The sequence below is a fragment of the Hemitrygon akajei genome, unplaced genomic scaffold (assembly GCF_048418815.1).
Source record: "Hemitrygon akajei unplaced genomic scaffold, sHemAka1.3 Scf000099, whole genome shotgun sequence".
Classification (NCBI taxonomy): domain Eukaryota; kingdom Metazoa; phylum Chordata; class Chondrichthyes; order Myliobatiformes; family Dasyatidae; genus Hemitrygon; species Hemitrygon akajei.
In genome coordinates this window covers 715465-722805 of record NW_027331985.1, presented here as the reverse complement: position 1 = coordinate 722805, position 7341 = coordinate 715465, and positions in this window count along the sequence as shown.

Sequence of the window (7341 nt, the reverse complement as noted above, 5' to 3'; positions counted from 1 at the left end):
AATCGTTGTAGTTATTTTGATCCAACCCGGCAATGGTGTAATAAAGGAATTCGGCAACACTCGCCGACCACAGGATGATGAAGCTTCCGGAGATGGTGAGAAGTAAGATCACGGACCTCCTCCTGCTCTCCATCTCCGGGTCACTGCGGTTCTCCGCCTTGTTCTGTCCTCTCAGCCCCTTACGGACGCGACTCGTCACTAAAATGTGTCTGACTGTCAGAGCGTTGAACAGTAATATTAACACAAACGGGAGTAATGGCGTGAGAACGGTAGAAAGCCAGCTATATCCCACCCAGCTGGGATCCATATGGTAGTCCGACTTTGTAATACAATCCCAGGGTATATTGTCAATCACTTTCGCAGGATGAAATATAAAGAAGTAGGGCACATTTTTAAAAGAGAACAGAACGCCGGTTGCTGCTAGAACCACAGACGCAATTTTCCCGGTGCAATACTTTGCTTTCCGCTTCTGGCAACAGATGGCGACAAACCGATCAAACGTAAAAGTGACCGTGAACCAGACAGAACAGTCTGTGGCTGCCAGTCCCAGTGCAGCGATCGCACTGCATACAGGGGTGATGTCCAGGAAAGTCCCGGGGAAGTAGTAATAACTGACCCGCCACAATAAGGCATCAAAAAGGATAGTTAGTAGATCCGCCGTTGCCATGGCCACCAGGTAGCGAGTGGTGCAGGTGGAGAGGCCGCACTGTCCCCGGGACAGGATCACAATCGCCACTAAATTCACTGGGAGAAGAACAAAAAGAATGAGTTAATTACTGTATCCCCGCTCCCTGCGTTTCAGGGCAGAGATAAGTTGGAAACAGAGAACAAAGAAACTTTGCAGACAACTCATTTCTGGAGGTTTAAAAGGTGGAAAGCGAGAGCCTCAGATGCCTTACCCGCGTGTATGTTGGGCGAACGGTAACGACGCTCTGTACTGGGAGCGGATTCAGTAATTGGAATGAGCCATTGTTAAGTGATCACCGAGGAGCTTTGATGAAATCAATATCAATCTCCTGCCATTTGGTTTTCCACTGCTGTGTAAAGATCGGATGCCTCGGCAATCTTCCCAGCGATGGTGATTGCCGCGATCCAATCCCCTACCTTCTTGCGTTTTTCCCATAGAGCGAAGTCACAGTCTTCCCCACCTCTGTCCACGTAAAACGTTCAAAGCAAATTTATTTCTCCCGTTCGCATGTCTTGACCGCCTCCTGACCCATATGTCACCCGCCCTCAGCGGCCGCTTCGTTCGCTTCTTTTGAATTCTGCAACTACTCTTGGCGGGATTCATTCACAGTATTTAGATGTATACGATCAGAAATTTCCAATTGTTGCTTTTAAAGATTTTGACATATTCGCTGAACGTTTCAGGTATTTTGAACCATCGTGAATGCACCATCCAATTTCCAAAGGAAAGACAATGTAGGCACCTGTACTTCAAAACATCCGCCTCGTTTAGGGGTTGCTCCAAATTACTGCAACACCTTTCTAAATGCTTTGATGGTCATTGTTCCAGAGCGGAGTCTCACCTGTATCTTATCCCGTCTAAACTCTAACGGACACTTCACCTCACGGATAATAGCGCGGAGAAACAAAACCTGGCCCACTAAAACGCACACAGATCCTCATTTGAATTTTGGAAACTCCCGATGGGTCGGAGTCTAACTCAATGGTGATGTCTACCGCTCTCCCCTGAATATCAGCGGGGTTCCGCTTCCTGGGTTACCATCAAACTTGCAGCAATTTCTATAAACACGGCGCAATACATATGAATTTGAATTTAAATCATGTTTCACAATTGTTACGGAATAACACCAAGTGACCCGTAAAGGTGCCAAGCGCACTGGATTACCGGAGTTTAACTTGTCAGCGTATTTGCCTTGATAAATCAAAACTGTGCGATATGAATAAAAAAAAAATCCATCTCCGAGATATTCCACTCTGCATCTGTTTCAACTGCCGGTTTATTTTCTGACGAGGTCACGGATTAATCCGCAAGGGAACTTCTGAACGAACACAGTGTTTTGTCACAATGTCTGCACCGCACTCACTGATACACCGGCATCACAACGCTGTCGGACACTGAACAAGTCTACAGTCCGCGCACACAAACTGTTAGTTCGCCGATGTTCTTACCAGGGACACCGATAACGGCAATGATCATGTAATATATCTTTCTCACACGGAAAAATGTTTCAAGCATTCTCTGTGAGATTCAGCCTGTCTTCCAGCTGCCCGCGATCTTGCTGAAGAAACTCTGAGCTGATGAATCTCCACGGTCATTCATTTATACTCGCTCCAGCACACTGAATATTCAAAACTGCACAAGGCTGACGTGTCTTCCAACAGCTGGGGTAAAAATAAAGATGATGCCATTCAATTAAAATCCCAGTTGTGATGAGGTATGGAGAGGTTGACACGAAATTGCAAAATTTCAAAGATGAAGAAATGATCTTGGAGAAGTCAGTGAATGTTGTTGTGAAACACTCTCGGTTTCACGATTGTTATTGTTGATCTTGTCCATTCCGAGACTCCACAGACTCATCACACACCAATGATATGCTGTCACTGGTCTACTTTGTTTCACTCTGGGAATTGTCTCGTTCAAGGATCTTGCTATGGAAATATATTTTTTAAAATATGTTGCTATAACACAACACACGTAAAATGTTGGAGGAACTCAACAGCCCAGGGACCGTCTGTGGAAATGCATAAACAGTCGACGTTTCTGGCCCAGACCTTTCATCAAATTAATTAATTTTTCGCCAACCACAACAGTTCCATCAACGAAAAGCTGAATTTCCCAGTGGCAAATCATTTAATTTCCTAAATCCATGCCCGGGCCGACATGTCGGTTCATGGCCAGCTCTTCTGACACCATGCTGATGCCCCTCTCAGTTTGCAGTAAAAACACCTTATGTTCTGCCCAGCTAAACTTCAACCTTATGCCATGAACATGGATATGTATGTCTTCCGGTGTTTTCTCCTTCCCCTTCCCCTTTTCTTCATTCCCCTAATCTGGCCTATTGCTCTTTTCCCCACCTGTCTGTCACCTCCCTCCGGATCATTTCAGATATCAGCGGAGAATGTGTCATTCTCTCCTTGAAGCGGAGGAGCTAGAGGGGCTTCACACAGATGTTTAAAAATCACTGGCGAGGTACATGTGTTCAATAACGAAACCATTTCACCACATCAGGTGCATCCAAAAAGGAGGGAATTGGTTTCCTGGATATGTACGTTTTAGTACAAGTTACCGTAGGGCGTTTCCAATTAACTCCCCCTAGTTCCTGCTCCACTTTAATACTCCTTCACAAGGTCCATGCTTGTCCTTCTCAGCAGTTATGGTCAAATTTAAGGGGTTGTGGTAACTGTTTGGTCTGGAATGTCGGTCAGCTGCCAGGTTCATTACCCAACGCCAGATCCAGTACAACTTCTCCTCTTGTTGGAAAATGTAAATATTGATTTAAAAACAACACCTGGATACCCCATCGAAACCACTTGCACTAACAAGGTTCCAGCTGATATTCCGTTGTTTGCTATGACATCGGTGATCATGTTCTTTCCGCGACGAGGCCTTAAATCAGCTATGTTTTCTCTTGACGAGATGATCCTCTTCTCTTGTCACCCATTGTTTCTTCAGTTTCCCAACCTTTCCCTGCCTCGATGGGACAAACCTATTCGGAACCCCAGGCAAGTGCTGCCTAACATTCCGCCATCTTTCCGTTGTGCATTTCCCAGAGCACATCCGACCCGATTTAAACTCCGTTTCCAGACTTATAGCATCATAATTCCACTTCCCACAACTAATTCCTTTAGGAATACAAACAGAGCTGTGGGGAGTTAGTGGGACGGTATGATTCGAGGTCTGACACGGGCTGAAGGGAGGTCGTGGGACAGCGTGATTAGTTTAGATACTGACAAGGACGGGGATGGGTGGAGAGAGAGGGACTGTCTGGGGACTGACGTGGGCCTGTGGGAAGAGAACGGGGTCGTCGGATGAATCTGCGGATTGAAACAGTCTGTAGGGAGAGAGTGGGGCAGTGGCATTCGTCTAGGGACTGACTCGGACTGTGGGGAGAAAGTGGGACAGTGTGATTAGCTCGGAGACTGACCTGGGCTGTGGGGAGAGAGCGGGAGAGTGTGATTAGTTCAGGGACTGACACACGACTGTGGGAATAGAGTGGGACAGATTAGTTTGGGGATACGGGCTGTGAATAGAGTGTGTGACAGTCTGATTAGTTCGGAGACTGACGGGCTGTGGAAAGAGAGCGGGAGAGTGTGATTAGTTCGGAGACTGACCTGGGCTGTGGGGAGAGAGCGGGAGAGTGTGATTAGTTCAGGGACTGACACACGACTGTGGGAATAGAGTGGGACAGATTAGTTTGGGGATACGGGCTGTGAATAGAGTGTGTGACAGTCTGATTAGTTCGGAGACTGACGGGCTGTGGAAAGAGAGCGGGAGAGCGTGATTAGTTCGGAGACTGACCTGGGCTGTGGGGAGAGAGCGGGAGAGTGTGATTAGTTCAGGGACTGACACACGACTGTGGGAATAGAGTGGGACAGATTAGTTTGGGGATACGGGCTGTGAATAGATTGTGTGACAGTCTGATTATTTCGGAGACTGACGGGCTGTGGGAAGAGAGCGGGAGAGTGTGATTAGTTCGGGGACAGACAAGGGCTGTGGGAAGAGAGCGGGAGAGTGTGATTAGTTCGGGGACAGACAAGGGCTGTGGGAAGAGAGCGGGAGAGTGTGATTAGTTCGGGGACAGACAAGGGCTGTGGGAAGAGAGCGGGAGAGTGTGATTAGTTCGGGGACAGACAAGGGTTGTGGGAAGAGAGCGGGAGAGTGTGATTAGTTCGGGGACTGACTTGGGCTGTGCGGACAGCGGGATAGTGTGATTAATTTGGGGACTGACACAAGTCGTGGGTAATGATCCGGGTAGTAGTGTTAGTTTGGAGACTGACACGAGTCTGTGGGGCAATCATGGTGCATTAGGAATACTTTGGGTTTGACACGTGTTTGTGGGATTACTCTGAGGACTGACGCAGGGCTACAGGATTAGTCCGTGTTCCCTGTTTATGAATGGAGGCGGCTGGAACACAGTGAATCACAATAAAATATTAATATTATTATATTTTACACAAGTCCTCTGCTTGTCTTATTCCATAAAGAGTTAAAGTGACCTACCGAGCTAACTTACGATAACACAACGAACTCCTTTATTTCCATCGAGGAGCTCCCCCTGACGGCCCGATGCCGCATTACCGCTCTCTCACTCCACACTTTCGTTGAGCCCACTGGGACAGAGGAAACAGGAGCCTGCTCTTAACCCTCCGTTCGTCTGGATGGTCGCACACTCTCCGGTAAAAGCCTCCGCCACCTTCCGAGAAGCTGATGCCGAGATGAATACCCAAATATAAAACACAAAGTACACTGCATATGCTGTGGTCAAATTAACACGTAGAAACAAGCAGGTCGGGCAGCATCCGCTACCCCTTGGGCCCGAAAGGGTTGCGAAGACTCTCTGTACACAGTCCTGTGACGCTCCCCCTCCTCCAGCTCCCTCCGCGCCTGAACCAGAAGCCTGTGGTAGCTCAGAAAGGCCACTCAGGAGTCTAGGGTGTTTTGGGCCGGGAGTGAGGTTAGGCACCGGCGGGTCTCCATATCCAAGAGAGGTAGATGGAAACGGAAGGGGCTGGGGTGCTGCGGGTTATGATCGACCTCGATACAGGCCAGATCCTCGTCAAGGGACTCTCCCCGAGCTCCATTCCGCGCCGTCTCCAGGGTGCATTGAGCACCATCTGCGACTCCAGACTAGACAGGTTGCTGGCTTTGTCCCCGGCTTGATCCTCCGGAAGAAACTTCGCCTCCCGCCGATAGGCAGGGAGACAGTGCTTTCCGAGAAGCGCAGGACTCGGATGAAGGGACAGTGATCCCTGTGGAGAAAGGGAGCGAGGGTCAGTTCGGAGGGAAGAGAAGGTGTCATGGAGATGGCGAGAAGTGCAGTGGTAGGATGTAAACGGCTCTGTCAGATCAATTGCGACAATGTGACAGGTGCGCATGCGATGTTTGATAGCGCGGGGTGTATCGACTGGAACTCTTGCACGTATGAGGCACTCGCTTCGCGCGGGCTTTCCAGTGTCCGTGTTTTTCGTCTTGGGTGGGTTCGGTTCGGCCCCCACACTATAAATTGCGCAGAGTGTCCCATTAGTAACATGACTGATTATAAGTGTTTCATCATTCCACTTTGCGCGTTAGTAACATGAGCCAACGGGTATGGTCACAGAGATGGGGAAGGAGGGTGAAGACCGGTTGAGGAAAGGGAGATCGCAGAAAAAGTGTGGGAAGAAGTGGGGTCAGGCAGGCGGGGTGGGGGAGGTCAGCGAGATGGCACGGGTTGCTTGTTTCAGAGGGACTATAGAATGGAAGCGCTGTAATGCCAGAATGCCCTGTAGGAGGGAAGTCCTCTAATCCCCTAGTGCATTTATGGACAGTGTTCTCTGACTCATACTTCCCTACCTCATCCCAGTCTCTCTCTCTCTCTCTCTCCTCTCTCTCTCTCTCTCTCTCTCTCTCTCTCTCTCTCTCTCTCTCTCTCTCTCTCTCTCTCTCTCTCTCTCTCTCTCTCCCTCTCTCTCTCTCTCTCAATCCCAGTGTCTATTTCCGTCCTAAAGTCATTTACTCACGTCTCTCTCTATCCACCCGTCTCTCCAACCCCTCCGGCCACCAGTACCTAAACCTACCTCTCTCTCTATCGCTTTTCACCCCGACCCGGTCTCTCCCTCCCACCTCTCCGTCACATGAGTTATTCTCCCTACCCGCCGTCACTCCTACAGTCCCCCAACCCACATCCCCCCACCCCGTCTCGGGTCTCGACTTCCGAGTTCTCTTCCAATATCCTTATTCACATCGATCTCTCTCCCTTTCCCGAATACGTCTCCTCACCACAGATCTCTCGGCTTCCCCGGCCTCCCTCCCCATGGCCTTTCTCTGACCCCTCGGTCGCTCACTACCCCACCGGTCTCTCTCCCAAGTCTCTACTCCATCTCTACCCTATCTCTGTCATACAATTCTCCCTCTACCTCACCCCTACTCTTTATCCCTCCGTTTCCCTCTCCCTCTGCCGTTTCTCCTCTCCTAGAATCTCGGCCGCGTCTCTCGCAGCCTCTCGCCCTTCCCTTCTCAGACTCTCGCCGTCGTCTCTCTACATTCCCCAATCTCTTTCTCCTCCCACCCGTCTCTCACATTCTCTCTATCCCGTCTCTCCCCAACCCCGACCTCTCTTTCCCAGCCTCTCTCTCTACCTACCCCAACCTCTCACCCTCGCTCCGGACGTTTCC